We start from the raw sequence: 21,920 nt of genomic DNA, 5'->3' as shown, positions 1-21,920 counted from the left end.
GCAACGATGTCAATTTCATTGAATGGTTGAATAAGCATCTTTCGCTGACTACCTACATGTAGCGTATTTCGCTCTTGATGTTGTGTGATTGCGCGTCAAGCTCACAGCAGAGAGTCACTAATTCACAAACAGAACACTGGATATTTTGAGCACACTTTTACAGCACAGGAGGTAACATTTTTGAGATTGTCAAGGTGCCCGCAGTTGAAATGCAGTAAATTTCAATCAAAGATGTTATAATGACGTGGAAATTGTGGCATATGAAAAAAGGTTCACTGTGCAGAACCTACCAAGGTTCGTTTGTGAACGTAAACCTCTAAATTTTCGAGGTTCACACACAGAACGCGAACATGAACCTCGCGTTCACACCATCCCTAGGTTTATGTACTGTACCTGATATCCAAGAAAATTTTCAACCAAGATAAATCTAATACCCCTTCAATTTAATGATGTTGCTGTATTATTATTTAAGACAGTCTTCATTGTCTACAGATCACCATTATATTGAATTTACGAATTTATAATACGACTCACCTGTTCTTTTTCAGTTTACCTATACCATTGGCGTTGCCAGTAAAGGACGAACGGGGTGATCGCTCCCCCATAATAGTTATTAAATTTTCGGAAAATCAATAATTATTACAGTATTTTGGCCAGATGAATGCAACCTAGAAATTTTATTCGCGCTTCGCGCGATTTAGTGTCCATACATGTCTTGATTCTATTTTTGGTATCCCGAAAAAATTCTTCCGCAAATACCCATAATTGAATAAAGCTGCATTCTCATTTATGAAAATACAATAGTACCAGCAGTAGATACACTAGAGCAGGGGTCACCAACCTGGTGCCCGCGGGCACCAGGTAGCCCGCGAGGACCAGATGCGGTGCCCGCGAGCCTGTTCTAAAAATAGATCGAATAGCAGCATTTGCCAATGTTCGTCAGATTATCACCAGTGAGCTTTTAAATAGATAAATTGGGTGATTTAGCTATTGTTGTTTAAATCACACTATAACATGTGACTTCGAAATGACAATACATATATATAAACACTTAAAATGATGATATCAAATATCCATAATTACAATTAGTAATATACCAAGATGTAGTAGAATAACAAGATATCGAAGACGTCTACTGCGTACTGCTCATACAGGCGACATGACGGCATGCGATCCACGGTCTTCTTGAAAGGGTGGGGGCTTCCGTTATGGTAGCTCGACGTCCCGGACAATGCCAAAGTAGTAAACAACATTACTATCCGGTAGCAAATGGCGGTGACGTACTAGAAGATGCAGTATGGCCAATGTGTATTGCATATTTTGACACAGCTTGTCTCTCTTACACTCAACGCAATTTATAGTACCATGTTTCTAACTTTCTGTAATCGATGCTGCTGTCAGGTATAATGAAATCTGTCATGTCTGGATGCTGAACAGTTAGAGATTGAAATTGTACCACTGCAAAATCACCTCCACCTCAAAGCCCACAAAGCTGCAGCAAACTTTTGGTGCCTTGTTGACACGGAAAAGTACAGTGGTGAATGCGCAGCAGCTATGAAGGTTGCAAGCGTGTTTGGTTCAACTTATCGTTGTGAATCAGCCTTTGCGGACACGACATTCACCAAATAACAAACACAGAACACGCCTCACTAATGCACATCTGGAACACTCACTCAGAGTTGCAGTGTAAGTTACATACCAGAGTACAGCGCATTAGTTGATAGCATGCAATGCCAGGCCTCCCACTGACTGGTTTAGAAACGGATAACACGATGTCCAGTATAACGTGTGACGAGATTTATTTTAAAATATGAGCTTTCAGTTGTTATATAATTTATATAAACACGGTGCGAAGTAATTCGTGATTTCTTAAAAAGTCTTAGTGGCTAGCTGGTTGAAATGAGATGTTTTTATTTAAAAGAATCTATTAGAATTCTTACCGCTATGCGATACCTTCCCAATGCTATGAATATCAAAGCGTAAATTGTGTCTGGCATGGATAAACGGCGGGAGTAAATGGTAGCCCGTCGCTTCAATCAGTACCCAAAAGTAGCCCTTGGTTGCAAAAAGGTTGGTGACCCCTGCACTAGAGTAACCCGAGGTCTTTGGGTTGACTGAGTCTAGGGGTGTCAGTTCAGTATGGGGGCTGGGGACTGTTAGTTCCGCCAATTTCCGTTCCGGGACACACGAAGACAAATAAAGCAGGCTACATGCCACTCTGCAAAGTGCGCTCCTAAAGTGATTGACGGCCATAAAACCGACGCATGTATTCCGAAGCCTTCGATATAGATTATTTTCGGGGGCTTAAATGGCTGGCACCTAATGACCATGTCCATGCAATCCGACCCCTCCGACATAAATGCGACCGACACAGGAAAATATCGCCATCTCCGTTCAAAAGTGAAATTTGAAATCGCACGAGTCTGATCAAAGGAGTTTTTTTTAAATTTAGTCTAGTATGTAGGCCTATAAGCGATTCCAATCTTTAAAGTAGCGTCAATCTTTACCAGAGGTTAACAAAATAACCGTAGTTCAACGAAGTAATTAATAAGAATGGACACCACTTGCTCATATACGCGCAAGAGTAATATTGATCAAATTCTTTCATTTACTCAAAAATAATTTACGCTCCGCGTGACTTGGCCCGAATTTCACACTGATTGATCATCACTTAATGTAACCGATTTGGGCTCGTCCGTGAAACGATCGCGTACAGCAGCCTGTAGCCAAGGGAATTTGTGTGGCCATGAACATGTAATTGAATTAATATGTGTTGGCGCCCGTCGACATGAAAATTGAATTTATGAGAGATTCAATTGATATTGATATTTTCTTCGCGCTTCGCGCGATTCAATGTGACTCAATTTTTCGATTTAAAAGTAGCACCCTTTGCAATCTGAGTCCCAGAGTACAGATGCAAACAGCGGAGGAAAATGATGCATCCCATTTAGAAATACCAACTTGGAATCCTGCGTTCCTCACGAGAGAAATTTGTTTCTGATACGTTTGGGAGATTCCAATATCTTACCACTATATACCGACAATCCTCGAGGGAGGACAAGAAATAACAGCATGCAACAATGTGACTAATAACAATTGGCCAACCCAAATATGCATCATCATTTATAACTTGCTCTAAATTTTCGAAAACCCTCACTCCATCAATTCTACCGGTGAATTTGATCAAATGGGCTGAGAAAGGATGAATATTGGATAGTAATATGTGAAACTGCTATTTAATATTAATGACGAAATTCATTCATGAATCGGAAAAATATTTCGATCTTCGCGCGACCAAAACCACTCCCAGACCAGTAACTATTCATTACATGACCACTATGTTGTAAGGTGAAATGAAAAAGTAGATTAGTACGGAGTTCATCGGACAGTTTAACATGGGTATGTGGTGTCCGCAGTTATAGTTCATTGCGACCATTTATGTCCCAGAATGCGGCCGTATCCTGCATAAGTAATCGGAAAACCGCCGTGCATGAATATCAAAAGGGTTGCCGGAAGGAAAACGTATTTGCAATATGCAGGAACCAACATAATGAACCAATTCTACTCTTCATTAACCATGAAAAACGTTCGCCCGATAGTATTGGCGCCCGAGTGTTACACGATCATTATATTATCACATCACTGTATGTCTATGAGTGGAATATGTGTATAACGATTGCACCAGATGTTCGGTAATTGTCTAATAAGGGCCGAAGGCCATCGTTTTTTACCTATGTTTACCTTATCTTTAAAGGGGGTGGGTTATTTTACGTAATCGAAAGTTTCGCCCTTCCCAAATATTTTTTCTGGTTACGCCCATGCCCATAACATGTAATTTTAGTCAAAATAGCCCAAAGGCGTCATGGATTGTTCACAAAACAAGAGTCAATTTGTATAAAATACTAAGGCCATATTAAGATTTAGTACCCTTTAGACCCTGTCCTTTAGAACTTCGACTGCATAGAAATATTTGTTGACGAGTATAATTACTGACCGAGGCTATGCAGGAAACTACGTAGTTTATCGGTAAGATTGATTGCGCGACACAGTGCCCTTTTGACTGTATAGTTAAGAGGGATGGTGTGAACGCGAGGTTCAGAAATTTAGAGGTTCACGTTAACAAACGAACCTCTGGTTCTGCACTGTGAACCTTTTTCATATATAACAATTTTCACATCATTATAACATCTTTGGTCTAAATTTATTGCATTTAAAATGCGGGCCACTTTATGCATGGCGCTGGCTGGCAGCATAAAAAAATCAACACTAAACGAGCATGCAGCCTGACAATGTCAAAAATTTTAATTGCTTTGTTACAAAGTTTGCTCGAAATATCCAGCTTTCCCTTTGTGAATATTGAGTGGCTCTCTTCTGTGAGCTTGACCGCAATCACACAACATCAAGAGCAAACTACACTACATGTAGTGAGCGAATGCTGCTTATTCAACCAATGAATGAGATTGATATCGTCTTCTGATGTAAAAAATCCAGCAGGCGTACGGGGTCAATCTTGACTTTATATGTTTACTGTATTGTAAAAACCAGATCCGTGCGTTTGGGGTGTTGGCTACTGCTATATAACTTGTTAATGGGGCAATGTCCGTAGCAAGTACAGAAACCCGTTTTACACTCTGCTCAATATCAATGTAGCAATACTCAGACACCGAATACATTGTCCGGTCTGGCCTAGACCGTTACGGCGTAAGATTATTCCTTGGCAAGTCCTCGTCGAAATTGTGGGCAAAGCGACGGAAGATATTGATTTCATGGGATTATTATATCACTTGATTGCCTCAGTTGATACATTTAGCGACGTTTAAAACGCCAATATGTACTTCAGAATTGTGGCATTATGTTAGGCTAACCATATTTTGGAAATGAGAAAAGAGGACACTTTTTCAGAAATTCGAGACTTGCAAAACCGGAGAAGAATTCTCAAAAATCGGTGAATTTTTCCCACTTCGTGTTCGGTTGACTAAAAATAAAAAAAAATAAAACATTCCTGCTCGGAGCCCAAAATACCGTTTCTTCCTCCATATTGCCGGCTGGTTGACAAAAAAAAAGGTCATCTCTTCGCTAAGCGCTCGAAATATCGTCTGAGCGTCACTGCTGCGCTATTTTACGGCATATCACTCGCATTTTGCTCTAAATATGACCTAAATTTTCAAAAAAGAGGACAACATCTCGAAAAAGAGGACAAAAGGGCGTCCTCCGAGCACACTTTCAAAAAAGTCAAAAAAGAGGACAAATCCTCTCAAAAGAGGACGTATGGTAACCCTACATTATGAGGCTCGAGTCGTCTCTAGTATCGCGTACATTAACATAGGGTACAGGCTATGACTTCCCTGGAATATAGAGTTGGAATTAGCAATATGACGTCATTTGACGTCATTAGGTTCACGTTCGCGTTCACACAAAACGTTTCAAAAAGGTTTGCGCTCACACGAACCTGAACCTTCCAGAGGTTCACACCATCCCTAATAGCTAACTCTATATTCATAATTTGATTCAGGGAATACAGCGGCGCGGTCTGCATATCACACATCTTGCCAAATGCATTCGCCTAAATCAGTGGTTCCCCACCTTTTTTGACTCATCGCCCCCTTTTCAAGCTCAACGCCGATCATCGCCCCCCAGATTTTGTGAACCGAAAAATCGGTATACAATTTGTAATCGTCGGCGGGTTGACTAAAAAAAAGGTCAACTATTCGGCTTGTTGTCGAATTTTACACTTTTGCAACTAAATTTCCGTGGGTTGACTAAAAAAAGGTCATTTCTCCGACTTGACTCCAATATAGCCGTTTTAACGCGTCATCGCCCCCCTATCGCCTCCTTCGCTATTTTCGCCCCCTGTCGCCACCTTTGTCCATTTTCACCCCCCTATCGCCCCCTTCGTAATTTTCGCCCCCCCTAGGCCGCCAAATCGCCTCGGGCCACTGACCACTGACCACTGGCCTAAATCATGACTCGACTCACTTCAAAAAATCGACTGATTGAATTGACTCGACTCAAAATGTGCAATGACTCGATTTGACTTTAGACTCGAAGGTAGTGAGTTACTTGATCCCAACACCTACTCTTTGTGTGTAATTGCGTACTCTTTCATGTTTTCATTTCAATACTTTACTAAGGCTCAAATAAATTGATTAGGTCGAATCATTTTATGTTATGCATTCGACGGATCTAAACCCTAATGAGGGACCTAGTCCCATCGAATCAGGACCAACTATTCCACCAACAAGTATTTAATATCAGTTCATCCGCGTCAGGTACATTAACTTTTAGTTTTCATCTAATATTCGTTACTTTTCTTTCTTACTTTAGATAGCATATTTGAAATCGTGGCTAAAACAATGAATGAAAACATATTGTAAACAAGAAGCAAAATACATATATACGCATGACTATTTCACAGACCGAAATCAAACAGCAATCGCACTGGAGACTCTGAATGACTCGGCAAGAAACAATCTTCATAGAGTGAATGCTGACATTACTGATATTAAACGTAGACAGGTAACAATGGAATTGTCAGCAGTAACTTTCTGTTTCTCCATTAACCAGCATGCCTATATTACATCAATATTATTGATACCGGTAGGTGTTTCTCAAATTTTCTAATCGCAAAGAGACGCTTAGGAGTACAGAACTTCATAACACATTTGAATAAAATATTCATATTTATTCCCGAAGCTTTTCGGCTGACCATCGTCAGGGGAATATCGTCAGCAATAATGCGAGAATTCGAATAACTATGTTCAGCAACAATATATATCGCTAATTATGACGTCACACAGAAAATATACAAAGTTAGGAAAACGAGAGAACTAGTGCGTTGGCGTGGAGATAGCGAAGCCAAACAAGTTAATGCGCGATTTTCAAATGATACACAAATTCTTTCTGTTGGCATAAACTAGGTTTACTCATAGTGATGATGGTGGACTCAAGAACAGACAAATGAAATAAATTGCGACCCTTAGCCAATACAGAGAACATGTCCTCGTGGTAGTTAGCAGCACATGTATGATTTTCTAGTAAATGTTTGCCAATAGAAGATTTTTGACTCATGGCCTGGTTATGTTCTAGAACAAGCGGATTGTTATGCTGCGATTTCGAGATATATGATTTGACAGACGGTGGGAAGTGTTCTTTAATTCGGTCCTGCAACCGTTTGGAAGTTCTCCTTACGTACCGACAATCGCAGTGGCACTTGAATTCATAAATGACGTTACTTTGTTGTAAAGCAGGGAGAACGTCCTTTCGGACTGCAGGAAACATTGGTATCGTGGTAAAAACAACATTGGTTTTCACCGCTGGATAACAGCGATGGACTTCTGAAGTTATCTGTTTCTCAAATCGATAAGAAACCGGGCCAATCCAAGGTAGATGAATGTACACATCCCTATTTTCACGAGAGACTTCTTCGGGGGTTTCATTTGGTTTGGTATCATTCCGATGACTTAACTTATTATTTATTGTCCGCTTGATGACATACTCAGGATATCCGTTGTCCATGAAAATTTTACGGATGTAATCAAGTTCACTATTCAATTTGACCTCGGAACAAATCATCAACGCTTGGTGAACCAAGGTGCCGATTAAATTGATTTTACGACTTTTTGGACTGAAAGAGCTCCATCGAAGGTAATGACCCGAAAACGTGGGCTTCCTACAAACGGAGGTAAGGAATTACCATCCCGTTTCTCCACAAGAACGGCTAGTCATTGACCGCTTCGGAAGTCTCGCTTGCCCCGATGAGAAGAATATCATCAACTTATCGGATTACGAACCGTCCTCGACCGAAAAGTTCGCTTTATCGCATGGGTTAAATTTCTGCATTCCACCAATTAATCTCCAGAGTGAGGAGGTTTTCGCCGAATTTGAGATTCTAATAGCTCAATTGAAGCATCTTGAAGCAAAATCAATCAATGACGTGCCAGCTCTCAAAGCAGATTTCCTGATGACAAAGGAATGCTTTCGTGCCATAAAATCTCTGCGAAGCAACCCTGATATTCACATAACTAAACCAGATAAAGGTACAGGCGTGGTAATTCTAAACAAGAAAGATTACGTTTCAAAAATGATGACTATTCTCGATGATAAATCCAAATTCGCCGTACTTGGCCCGGTCTCGGAATACGACAATACTGCAAAGTCTGAAAGACGACTACAGCGACGCCTTCGAAACTTGAAAAACGATGACGTAATATCCACTGAAGAATATGACTCCATCAGGCCTGTTGGCTCCCAACGACCACGTATGTACGGATTACCGAAGACGCATGAAGACGATGTGCCACTCAGACTGATACTCAGCATGACTCGGTCAATGCAACACAAGTTAGCGAAGTGGTTAATCAACATACTGGAACCTGTTCGCGAACTTTACGGGTCGCATTGCGTACGCGATTCTTTTACCTTCGCTGATGAGATGCGTCGCTCACAGCTATCCGCGCGCGATAATTTCCTATGCTCATTCGACATAAAGAGCCTTTTCACCAACGTGCCACTAAATGAGACGTTGAATATTTGCGCTGATGCTCTACCTCTACATAACGGTAAGCTAATACCCCCTCCTTTCTCGAGAGCTACCTTCATCGAATTGATGAGAAACGCTGTGTGTTCTGTTGAATTTAGTTTCAACAATATCATGTTCCGGCAAATTGACGGTTTAGCAATGGGGTCACCATTGGGTCCTATCCTGACCAATATATTTGTAGGATTTCATGAAGGTAATCTCTTCTCTTCTTGTTGTAAACCACCCTTATCATACCATCGCTATATGTCGATGACACGTTCGTGATCTTCAATAATGAATCTGACTGTGATAGTTTCCTAGAAAACTTGGACAAATTACATCCAGCATTGCAATTCACGTCGGAAAAAGAAATTAACAACCGGCTGGCATTCCTTGACGTTCTTGTGGAGAAACGGGATGGCCAATTCCTTACCTCCGTTTATAGGAAGCCCACGTTTTCGGGTCATTACCTTCAATGGAGCTCTTTCAGTCCAAAAAGTCGTAAAATCAATTTAATCGGCACCTTGGTCCACCAGGCGTTCATGATTTGTTCCGAGGTCAAATTGAATAGTGAACTTGATTACATCCGTAAACTTTTCATGGACAACGGATATCCTGAGTATGTCATCAAGCGGACAATAAATAATAAGTTAAGTCATCGGAATGATACCAAACCAAATGAAACCCCCAAAGAAGTCTCTCGTGAAAATAGGGATGTGTACATTCATCTACCTTGGATTGGCCCGGTTTTTTAACGATTTGAGAAACAGATAACTTCAGCAGTCCATCGCTGTTATCCAGCGGTGAAAACCAATGTTGTTTTTACCACGATACCAATGTTTCCTGCAGTCCGAAAGGACGTTCTCCCGGCTTTACAACAAAGTAACGTCATTTATGAATTCAAGTGCCACTGCGATTGTCGGTACGTAGGGAGCAGTGGTGGCTTTTGGGGTGGGCGAGGTGGGCGGTCGCCCGGGGCCCCCCTGGTCGAAGGGGCCCCCCTATTTGGATTTTGCGCTTTTTTCAAGGAGAATGACGAATAAACAAGGAAATCCGTGCTCCAAGCAAGAATATGATTCCGTACAGATGTGTCAATCATCATCAAATCACTGCATTCGTAAGAAAACTCCCGTATCCCGATAATCATCACGTCTCTGCAATCTGCATGCGGTAGAATTACTTAGTTTTGATGTAGTGTATCCTTGTACTTGTACACATGCAAAATAGACATGGCCGAATCCAGCACCTGGGCAAACCTTTTGCGGTGGTTAAAGATAGATAATAATCACCGACGCGGAAGGGGGGTCTTGGGGGCGGAGCCCCCCAGAAGTTACGGATAGATACTTATAGGGGGGCCCCGGTAAGTCTTTTCCAGCCCCCCCCCCCCCCGTTCGTAGGGCCACCACTGGTAGGGAGAACTTCCAAACGTTTGCAGGACCGAATTAACGAACACATCCCACCGTCTGTCAAATCATATATCTTGAAATCGCAGCATAACAATCCGCTTGTTCTAGAACAGTGGTTCTCAACCTTTTTGTGTTCGCGGACCCCTTTTTGACCGTCACAGACCCCGCGGACCCCCACAAGTTTTCGTTCAAAATTATCTAAATTATCGTTCAACCGTCATCTGTCTTGTGCAAATATTAATTGTAGGCTAGTGAGAAATAGCCACAAAATGACTTTTCTTGAAAATCACTCCAGATATGTGAAAATTGGCTAGGCTTATTATTTCGAAAGGAATTTTCCAGCTGTATTTATTGTATTGGAAATACTCGTCTTCGATATGATATGAATGAGTGCCAAAATCCATGTCCACTTCCACAAAGATATATTGGTGGCGAATGTAATATTACCGCGTAACGCCTCCGACGACAGCATTTGTTGTGAGTTTTTAATGAACATATCACGTCCAGCCTAGTCATTTCTATCTAGCATCTTATATTGAAGTTATTTAGTGGTTATATCACACGAGAAAATGGATTTCGTGGCGAGGTTTCAATTCCTTCATTGGGGCAGATTAGGGAAAAAATTCAGGAATTTATATTTCAGACGACTGATTACCAATTTGCTGAGACTGATAACTCCAAATCCAAAATGTTTTGCAAACTTTTAGAAGTCACCCTGCTTGACCTTGCTATCTCCAACATTTCATTTTTCCACAAACCCCAACAAAAATCTCTAAACAACAATAGGTTTGCATCAGCAGGCTGTTGACAAATTGACAATTAAAATGAATTTGCACATTCGGATATTTTATCTCAAACGACCATTTCGATGATGCGAGTCCTAAATTCTGACCAATTATGAAGCGAAACTGGCTCATGCTTTTCCTAATTAAAATAAATAAAAAGTAGGTAGACGATCATTTTAAAAATTTAGAGGCTTCGCGGACCCCCTGAAAATGCTTCACGGACCCCCGGTTGAGAACCACTGTTCTAGAACATAACCAGGCCATGAGTCAAAAATCTTCTATTGGCAAACATTTACTAGAAAATCATACATGTGCTGCTAACTACCACGAGGACATGTTCTCTGTATTGGCTAAGGGTCGCAATTTATTTCATTTGTCCACCATCATGAGTCCACCATCATCACTATGAGTAAACCTAGTTTATGCCAACAGAAAGAATTTGTGTACCATTTGAAAATCGCGCATTAACTTGCTTGGATCCGCTATCTCCATGCCAACGCTTCAGTTCTCTCGTTTTCCTAACTTTGTATGTTTTTTGTGTGACGTCATAATTAGCGATATATATTGTTGCTGAACATAGTTATTCGAATTCTCGCATTATTGCTGACGATATTCCCCTGACGAGGGTCAGCCGAAAAGCTTCGGGAATAAATATGAATATTTTATTCAAATGTTTTCTAATCGCGTAGCACAAATTCGTTTTCGACTACACTGCGTACGTAGATTTTACTCTGTTTTGCTCAGATGTACCGGTGTTTATGAGTTATGACACAACACCGATGACTAGTAAGGAAACACCTCTTAATGAGATATATGCGACTGTTTTCTAGAATGAATCCCAGCTATCCGGGGTACGACATTATTCATAGCACTCTTCGCGTACGACCTAAAATGATATGGCGTACCACTAGTGATACGCGTACCATAGTTTGAGAACCATTGATATAAGCTAATTGGCGTTGATGAACACGGATTCTAAAATTCAATCAACGGGTAAAGAACCTTTTACGTGAGACACTCTATAGTGGTTCGCAAACTGGGGGCGTGAAAGCGTCTGAGGGGAGACGCGAAGCCACCTGAGAAAAATTATGTTTCTTGAACTCGGAATGCGTTAAGTTTGCGCTGAAACCAATTTTCAGCAATGGAATGATCCCAATTATATATTGCGATTTAAAGTGTCATATTTGCGTCGTACCACCCACAGTCCACACAGTGATGCTAGATATTGACTGACACCGATCTGCTAATCAGATGTCACTGAATGAAGTGACACTGGTGTAGATGTGCCAATGCTCCGCGCGATTTATCGCCAGCTCGGATCTATTACTCTTTGTATAGTCCGAATCCCATATTTAAGAAGTATATCAACCGTCATAGCACCTTCCATGCCACCAAACAATGCATTGCGGTTGCAAACATTCTGGTTTCTCTTTTTAACATTTTTGATATAGCGATTAGGGGGCGCGAAATTTTCCACTGTCATGAAGGAGAGCGTGTCTAAAAAAGTTTGAGAACCGCTACTTTACATACATACAAAAGTTCGATTCCTATACTTTTAGTTATTCGACAAACAACAACACAGAGACACAGTAAATATATATATAATGTTGGTTTGTTTTGTGGTATTCATGGTGATTAACGACTATGGTCATTTACACCAGGCCGATATTCTTCATTTTTCCCGTAACTGTCGACTTATAGCACGGCACACTTCTAGGATTTTTCTAAGACACCGCTTACGCGGATGAAGTGGCGAGGAGGAGCCTAGATAAACCTCCATCACTTCGGCATTGAAGAGTGAAGTCGACCTCGGTCGGACATGAAACCGCACACATTGGTGTTGCAGCCGCGGATTATACCACTCCACTATCTGGCTACCACATATATATAATGTATGTCTTTGCCAAGTTCAATGTTATGAGTTACTGCAATAAAAGTCAAATTGCAATGCTTTGGTTTTTTAAGCAATTCTAGAAGAGGGTGCGAGTATTGATTGGTGATTTGAAGGGGTGCAGCAAGGAAAAAAATAACCATGGGTTTAAATTAAAACTTCGTTCGAGAATACGAGATAAGATAAGAAACGCGATCTTCCTCTGGAAAGTAGAATCGAAGACTCAATGTATGGAAGCATTGTCGTTTCCAGTTTCCTACTATCTTTATCTTTCGTTTTCTCGTAAGAGGTGTTGAAATGACCCGAGTCAGGACTTGACTCGAGTCTGACTCGACTAACCTTTTTCGTCGGACTTGGCTGGATTCGAGTTACTTTGCTAAAATGGCTTGACTTGACTTGACTCGGCGCATCAGAAATATGGATTGACTCGTGGCTCGGAGCAAAATTCACGAGTCAATTTCTAGTCATCAAGTAATCGGTGTTGATAAAAATCACTGTATCATGCATATTTCCGGATTGTTCGAGAACCGCTGGTGTAACGTGTGAGGGCGACCAATCATTCAATGATCGTGCGTTTCACTGAGTCTTCGTTGTTCTCTTACAAATAAATTTACCGCAAACGAAGTGATAGAAGCTTAAAGCTTAATTTGTCGTAAACTAGTAGTAAAGTAATAAAATAGCAAAATGTCTATTTTGATTTTCTGTTCTTGCTCTGACCAAACCTCTTGTTTTATTGAAATTGAATTCCAATACAGTTTATATAGTCCTCAACCATTTGCGCAGGCTCAAATTGTATCATATCAGTTTGTAAATGGGTAAAGTATTGCATCTTGTCAATTCGTTTCTCTGTTCTCTATTTTGGCCGGTAACTATAAACTGAGGCTATGCAAATAATTACGTAGTTTACAGTACTACTGGTATGTGAACTCTACATTCGGCCATCGGTTTGGATTCAATGATCACTCAATCTGTATTTCAGACAGCCAGCAAAATGCAATGACGTAATCATGCCTCATTCTTCGAAAAGGCAACTTGACTTGAATTGTGACTTGACTCGTGACTTGACTTGACTTGACTTGATTTGACTTGACTCGAGTCACCTCCAATTATCGAGTGCCTTGAGTTTGACTCGAGTCAAAATGAGCAATGATTCTTAATGTCTCGTGACTCGAAGGTAGTGACTTGATCCCAATACTGCTCGTAAGTAACTTGAATACACCTGATCCAGCTGAATTACTATTTAGGACGACGAAAGTACTTATAGAGACCCGGTCCTTGTAAAACTGTTGGGCTGGCAAAAGAGCGAAAATGTTCTCTTCAAGTACTTTCCGGATGCAGTCAATTACGAAACAGCTCACGCCAGATGTAGCGGTTACCCCAGAGGTAGACTGGCGACAAAGGTACTGCGGGATCCACAAGCAGTCAGGTAACTGTTTTCCCATATATCAATTATTGTGACTATCATTCTACGTCGATCGCGATTACCAAATACTTCGAACAAATATTTCAAATCGATCTCACCGAATCTTAAGTCCAAGTTATTTGTAACTGCGACAATGTATCCCACTCCCATTTACGAGTACGGATATTACATGTTGCATGCCACAGAATATTATCATAATCATTGATCACTCAAGCGATATTTTTGACAACATTTTGTCAAAATTGAAGTGTTAGGTCAAAAAATTGTAAAAATTGTTTACCAAGTCAAAATAAATTTGACCCCAGCATTTCGTTTGTATCGTAAATTTTGCACTGTCGGTGAACTTATCATTTGATATTTTACAGCTTGTAGCCTACTTTATAGGCCTACCGTTGTAGACGGTCCATTGTCTGCTCATTGTGAATCATAAACGGCAAATTAAAAGAAATACATGGACATGGTGTTATGTACAACATACCGCAGTATCCTAACTGTAACAAGACTGCTTGGGCATTGCATGGATCTTATTATCAAGGAACGCATGATGACAAATTGTGATGTAGACCAGTGGTTATCAACCGCCGGTCCGCGGACCGGTGCCGGTCCGCGGCGACATTCCTGCCGGTCCACCAGGTATATTACAATTTTATACCATAATTTCAGGATGCAATGTTGAAGGCGTGTCCATTATTAAAATGAATAAGACATCAAATTTTAAAATGATTAAGAACTTCGTGAGGTAACATTAGGGCTGGGAAAATGTTTGATTTGACTTTAAGTTCAAGACGTGTCATTAGACGACATGCAAGCGACAAATACAGAACAGATACGAGCTGACTCATCGTTAAACAGCGCAGTTTGCGCGATCATTCGTTTTTGATTCATTCATTTTGTGCAGGACCGTAACTGCCCCCCCCCCCCCAAACGGCGTCAGCCATTACCGCACAACGACATACCAACACATAATGAAGTTAAGGCTAACATGGGACTCCGAAAGGTGTGCCAAAATTCGGCCACGAGAAAACCGATTCAGTCATGAATGATCGAAAATTTTCGCTATTGGCGCGATTAAGCTAAATAAACTCTATGCTTACATTGAGTGGAATGAGTGTGCTCACAAGTACATGTGAAAACATCCACCCAAGTGTAGGGTATGGGGCGATATAGTCGCTGTAATGTTTTTTTCTTGCGACACGCATTGTATTTGTACTTGCCAGAGTAGCCTATGCGTCTGGAGGCAGTGGGCAGTGAGCAAGATATAACGGCAAGGTGCTTGGTTCGACACCTAAACGCTTGTTCTCTCGATCATGTCAAAAGAAGAATATTATTCGAGTTGGCGTGGTCGGTTAAACCCACGGCCTTTGGCGCGACAGATTGTAAACGACTGTCGGCGGTAGCACATTTATCTGGACAAGGCAATTTTACCGACTCAGCGTTTCTATACTATTACCGAGAATGCTATTACCGAGATGGACATTACCGAGAATGGCAATTTTATCGACTCAGCGTTTCCATACTATTACCGAGAATGCCATTACCGATATGGACATTACCGAGAATGCTATTACCGATAATGGACAATACCGAGAACGGACATTACCGAAGATGGACATTACCGAGAACGGACATTACCGAGAATGGCCTATGCCAAGAATCTAGCTTAATGTAACGGGCGTTGTCAAGAAATTTATACCTGAGAATCGATACCGAATGTGGCAACGCCGTGACGCACGCACACGACCTGTTCATATGCATAACATGCCTGCATTGCATAAATTGCATTCTCGGTAATGTCGATTCTCGGTGGTGTCCATTTTCGGTAATGCCCATTCTCGGTATTGTCCATTCTCGGTAATGTTCATTCTCGGTATTGTTCTTCACGGTAATAGCATTCTCGGTAATAGCATTGTCGGTATCGACCGGACATCGAATCAGCAGACTGACTACCATAAAATCACCCGGATGCCATCATGAAGATAAGTAATTACGATCAAAACCCTCTAAACGTCACCCTCTAGCACCATATAATTGCAGAAAACGGTCGCATACTGTACATTTTGGCTTCATTTGACCTATGAAATTTCACCGGTCCGACAGACATTTTTGGAAATTTTACCGGTCCGCGAGGTGAAAAAGGTTGAGAACCACTGATGTAGACAACATTGTCAGAATGAAGCAACACGGTGTGTCATCAGCAGTGTACGCACAACTTCAGAGTAGTTAGCCATCAACTGCTGGTGTTGAACGTTCTCTCTCCACACTTCATTGTTGTACTACAACGAATTTCAAATATTTCTACGGTAATACGTGATGTACCTACTGCAATTCTTCATAGGGCCGGATTTCTTTATAATAAAGTTTTTTTCATGTAGACATTTACCAGTTGTTAAGTCAAAAACGTTTTTCAGGCCAAACTACTCCGTAAGGACAGACATTTCCAACCAGAAATGAAGATCAGTAGTACAATTTTAACAGTATGTGCGAAAACACTTAATTTGCATACGTTAAGTCAAAATTTGGTCGAAATCAAGTTTTTTTTAGGTAAAAAAATGTCAAAATTCTGATTTGGTATGTAAAAAACTTCCGTTTTTAAGTAAGAAAAATCGCCCCACTGATAACCACATTTTCCAATAAGTTTTTACCCACTGTAGTGGCCTTTAAAGCGCGAATGCTCATACTAGAACTAAATGGATGACACAAGTCTACATGCATGTTCGAGGAAACGATATTTCTGGGACGTGGTGATCGATCAGCAGTATTGTAAAACAAAGGTACCACCGCTTGAACTTCTTGTGGCGGATGACTAGAGCTATACGTGTGACGGTCATCAAAATATGTTCTGATTGATTACGTTTTGAGCACCCTCCATCCAGATCTAGAGCCATAGCATAAAGAGACCGTTCAGTTGCGTATACTTGGATTTAATGAAGTATGTCCTATGAGGTGGTCAGTAACGAAGTACTTCAACTTTTTCGAAGTGCTCAAGTAGTTTTACTCTACTTGTGGTACTTACTCAAGTGGATCGTTTTCCCTACTTCTACTTCGTTGTATTTTGTGAACCACTTACTTGCTTTTCGCTATTTTCAGTTTGTCAAGTAGAGGTAGATTAATCCCCCAATAAGAAAGATAGCCTAAGGAATTTCGTGGCTGTTTTCACTCAGTACCAACATTTAATTTTCATAAACGTCATGTAATACCCAGAATTGTCGTTCCGCTTCACGCACAGTCAATATGGAGTCACAGATATGTTCTAACGAAAGTATCGCTTAATATAATTTATAGATACCGGGTTGCGTGGTTTCGTTCACACCACATTTTCGCCTATATCCAATATTTCATCACAGTAAGTATGGCCCACCATAACGTTTGAATTTACCGTTTCGCAATCTAGCAATTACCTATTATACCTAGCAGCCCATGACGGGTCCTAATCTGGAAAAGTGGATCTTGACTTTATTTAACGTTGGATCTGTTTTAGCATACCACCGTTGAAAATTTCTGGGCAAAAGCCATGAAACATATTTTCCGCATTTTAGAAGTAGTAATTGTATTTTTCCTTCCATTACGAGTATTATACGTCGAGTTCCATTATAGTTTCAGTTCTTTTCACTGGAGAACATACATGTTAAAGTATAAAAGCAAGTGTAACATGCCTTACATTTTCCGAAAATAAAGCTATACACTATATGGCATTTTTACGTTCTGCGTATTTTTAATTAACGTATACTAATCGCGCAAAGTGTTAAAGCCGTATCCGACACAACTTCTCCGTATTGCTCTTCGACTGAACTAGAGGCCTTATAATATGGGGGCGGGCGCCATGCCATGATATTTTTTAAAACGGAGTATTCGAGTAAACAAAGGATTAGCATCGCATTTCCATCATATCAATACTATCATTCACATCCCATTATGTGGACGACTGCTTATTCTGTCGAAAATTGACACCTCCTGGGATGCATCAATATGAATCAAACTCTCTGCACGTGCCGCATTGCTCCATTTGCAGCTTTTGATAGTCCATGCGAACGAATTACGATCGGTTTCAAAACTACTTACTTACTTGAGTAGATTTAAAGTCAGTCAATTCTACTTCTACTTCAAGTAGTTTTAGGTCGACTAGGAAAAAAGTACTTCTACTCGTACTTGAGTAGATTTATCGTCGCTACTTCTACTTCTACTTGAGCAGCCTTCTTGACTACTTTGACCACCTCTGTATCTTCAAGTCACGGTATTGATTCACGAATAATCAATTTTGATTAAGTCCTCGTTTGTCGTGGCGCGAAAATGGCCGGCGCCGATATCTCGCACTATCGTTGAAATACAGCGGCATCCAACGCAACGGTACGTTACTGCAGAAGAAGTTGAGATTGAGTGGTATAAACCAAATGATATCATCTAACAATATTTCGCGTCGCTAAAGTCATCATCCCAGTTTGGGGGCACGGATTGAACGATACGTGAATGCCAGTAGAGCAACTGATACAATGTCTATTGGCGCAAGCGTGTTGTACGGATTGTTTCGGACAGAATAAACAGTAAATTCACACTTTGAGTGTTGCATACAATTGTTGGTTTTGCTTTAAAATGTACACGTTGATTGCCGGAAATTCCGGATTCACGGAAATACAATGAAAATATGTAGCTTGCTAGTGGTAGTTTTTTACTGCATCGCATGCTCAAATGTCGGGCAATGGGCTTGATTAGTTAGGGTGTCATAACTAAATATCGCTAATCCCATGTAGTAAACTGCGATTTCGTGTCACGTCACGCATATGTAATTGTGAAGTAATAGTTGATTGGCATCGTCGTGTGGCTCTTTGAGAATTACAATTGAACATATAGAGCCAATATGGCTCATTTGGCGAATAAGATTGCCCACCCCCGCTATACAGTTGCGTGTCGGCCCTGGATTTTCCTGTATTTGGAGGGTATTAAATTTATTTGGACACCCCTTGCATGTATCGTTTGAACGATAACTGTAACAGGTCATGTTGATATTTTACAGGACTATAAATACAATGAGATTACTGGACGTCAACCAGCACGTTACTCAGCCGTGGGTAGGATATACTGATCTTGTTGCTGAAGGAACGTTCATCTGGGCAGACGGAGGATCGACAAATCACGCTACAACTGCATGGTTTAGTGGGCAACCAGACAATGCCGGCGGAAATGAAGATTGCGTTGAGATTGGGACAAGTACAGCTGAAAAAGTGCTCTTAAATGATCTGGCCTGTTCTGACCAACGTCACTACACACAAAAAAAAAATTACCTCGATTTACCGCGAAATGTCTGGAAGCAGGGTGGCCAGCCACTTGGCAGTAATATAACATTACTGTCACTCAATGTAAATTCAACTTACACCCGTCCGGTAATCTAGCTCTACACGCCAGACTGTAATGTTACAGTCACCTCTGGTATATTCAATCTACATTCTCTCCTGTACATTTACCAGGAGACTGTAATTTTACCTCCTACCTACAACCCTACATGCTGTCCTTTGTAAATCAGATTACATGCCAGCTTCTAAATTCACGTACATCCATACCTATCCCAAAGCAACGCGATGCCAAAATACAGCAAGTTTCTTCACGCTCTAAAAACGACATTGGGACAACTGTATATTCATTCATGATTCACGATGAAAAAGTATTGCTGCTGGAGGTCTAATTCTTCTGTAGGAGGAATGCAAATATAGCACAAGTGGTCCCAAGAAAAGGTGAATTAATTCCACCGCCGGATAAACTTCCAATTGTTTCTTTTTCTCATCTTCATTCCTTCTGTGTGACTAGTATCTTGCAGTTCCACTAAAAAGAACTCATGCGTAAGTCGCTATATTAAGCAAAGTTCCTAATCTAGACATGACATTACAATAACTACTAAGACAAATAGGCTAACAAAAATATAACAATTTTTGAAGTACCGTTACTGGTACATTTTGTGACGACGGCTCCGCCTTTTACATGATATAGCAGAGATTCATGACTTACTTTATCTAATGCAGCGGTTCTCAACCTTTTTGGACATGCGCCACCCTCGGCGATGGCCAAAAAGTTTACGCCCCCCTGCACTTATCGTCACGTCAAAAAGAGCACATCATCTAATACAGAGATAGGCAACCTTTTTGCTAATTGTCACATTTCAATTACTTAGGTAGCCTAAGGCCGCATTCCAGGGCATAGCCGCCGCATAGCAACCTATATTGCATCTAAGTCTGTCTTAAGTAGTGCAGTTCGCCAGCTATTACCAACAGCTACCCAGTGCACTGAGCTTTAGGCTACTGCCCAATCTATGAAGTAATGAATGACTTACACGTGGAAATTGCTCTAAATCTTCAAAGAATATCAAAAATCTGCTCAAATGAAGTTGAATGCGACTGCTGGAGTTTGAATTTGGCGAGCTTTCTTGAATACGAAATAAGTTTCTTCTTCAAAAATCGTCTTCTGAAAATGGTTGTGAAACACATGTTTAGTCAGAATTCAGACAGACTTAGTCAATTTCTCGCGCCCCGCAGGTTGAGAACCACTGATCTAATGTATTGAAGCAAAAGGTTCCTCATTTGAGGTGGCATGTGTGCCGAACAAATCCAGCAGTGGATGGAAACATCTCTATGCTATGGCCCGAAAATTACATGAACAAACCAACAGTTTCAACTCCTCTGTGGCGGAGTATGTGGTGTCACAGGTCACTATGTAAGTCGACTAATATCCCAAAATAGAACAGAGAATGCGGCGAATGAAATATTTCAATAATGAAATCAAAGTCATCCCGATGGTGTGCACAGTCGTAGATATTCACGGTAACAAATACTATGTAGTACTGTACCTTTTACGATGCGTATCCCATTCAGCATTCCTAGGAATCTTCAAGGATCCACTTTCTTCACGCACAACAAGCTTCGCTCCACCCGGGTTGGAATCCCAGTACGTTTAGCGAGACACCGATGACCGATTCCATATTGGCGCTCCACCCTTTGCTCAAATCTCAATAATGGCCAGACGACGATACGACACTCGAACGATTTCAAATCGAGTGGTATTCATCCGCTGACATGCCACCAATAATATTTACCGGCCACGTTATAATGTTTGATTTAGGTCGTATTTTTTCATACAGAAACAATTATCATTACATATAGTCCCTTTCTTTTCCATCTAATCTCGTATAAATTGATAAATATTCCACGTGATGTTCACTACTTACTATACATATACTTACCCAGACGCTGCTTGTGATGTCACAGTTGAGCGTTGGTTGTTTACTACGAAACTCAGAAAAAGCAGTAACGCGTAACCCTAACCTACTGTAACCTATGACAGATCGCGATGTCCGCCATTAACAAATGGTCAACTTAGCATGCGGTGCTGATATTTCCAGTTTCCCGAACAATAATATACATCCTAAACTGATATTTTAACTTATCAGTCCTATCCCTGGTAACCAACGAAACCGGCCGTATAGCCATAGCCTTATAATATAATATAGTGGCTATGGTGTACCACATTAGCTACGATTGTCAGTTGTTTCTTTTACCCCAGTATGTACTTTAATGAAATTGGTACTAGGGCCAACAATTTCCGTATAATAATAAACCCCAGTCTCGCGAACGTGGTTGAATCAGGTCAAATCACCACAAAAAATGATATCAGTAACATTCAGTTCCACGTATAACATTGGCCGCAGCGATTTTCAAGCTAATCAATTTTGCCAATAACTGCCAGTAATTTTGCGAATAAATTCTGGTAACTTGACTTTACAGCTAAATTAAGGTAATATGACACATCAAAATGTAAAATTACAAGCTACTCACAGCTATTGGCTGCGACTAGTAATTCGTTGCAAAATTTACAGAGATTTCCCAGTAAATCTACCAGATTTTTTTGTGTGTATATG

General features: G+C 40.8%; 1 long non-coding RNA gene across 1 annotated transcript; it reads right to left on the bottom strand.

Annotated features, from left to right (window-relative positions):
- Positions 1–19,611: 19,611 nt before the first annotated feature.
- On the bottom strand, positions 19,612–21,602 carry LOC145442997 (uncharacterized). The gene is made up of 3 exons (XR_013916252.1): positions 20,853–21,602; positions 20,340–20,470; positions 19,612–19,834 (listed from the first exon to the last, which is right to left on the bottom strand). It is a non-coding gene; the product is annotated as an uncharacterized LOC145442997 (long non-coding RNA).
- Between the last annotated feature and the right edge of the window lie 318 nt (positions 21,603–21,920).

Source organism: Botryllus schlosseri, chromosome 7 (genome assembly GCF_051294905.1).
Source record: "Botryllus schlosseri isolate E-star chromosome 7, Bs_hap1, whole genome shotgun sequence".
Classification (NCBI taxonomy): domain Eukaryota; kingdom Metazoa; phylum Chordata; class Ascidiacea; order Stolidobranchia; family Styelidae; genus Botryllus; species Botryllus schlosseri.
Note: the sequence above shows the minus strand (reverse complement) of the source record. Positions and strands in the feature narration are given on the sequence as shown.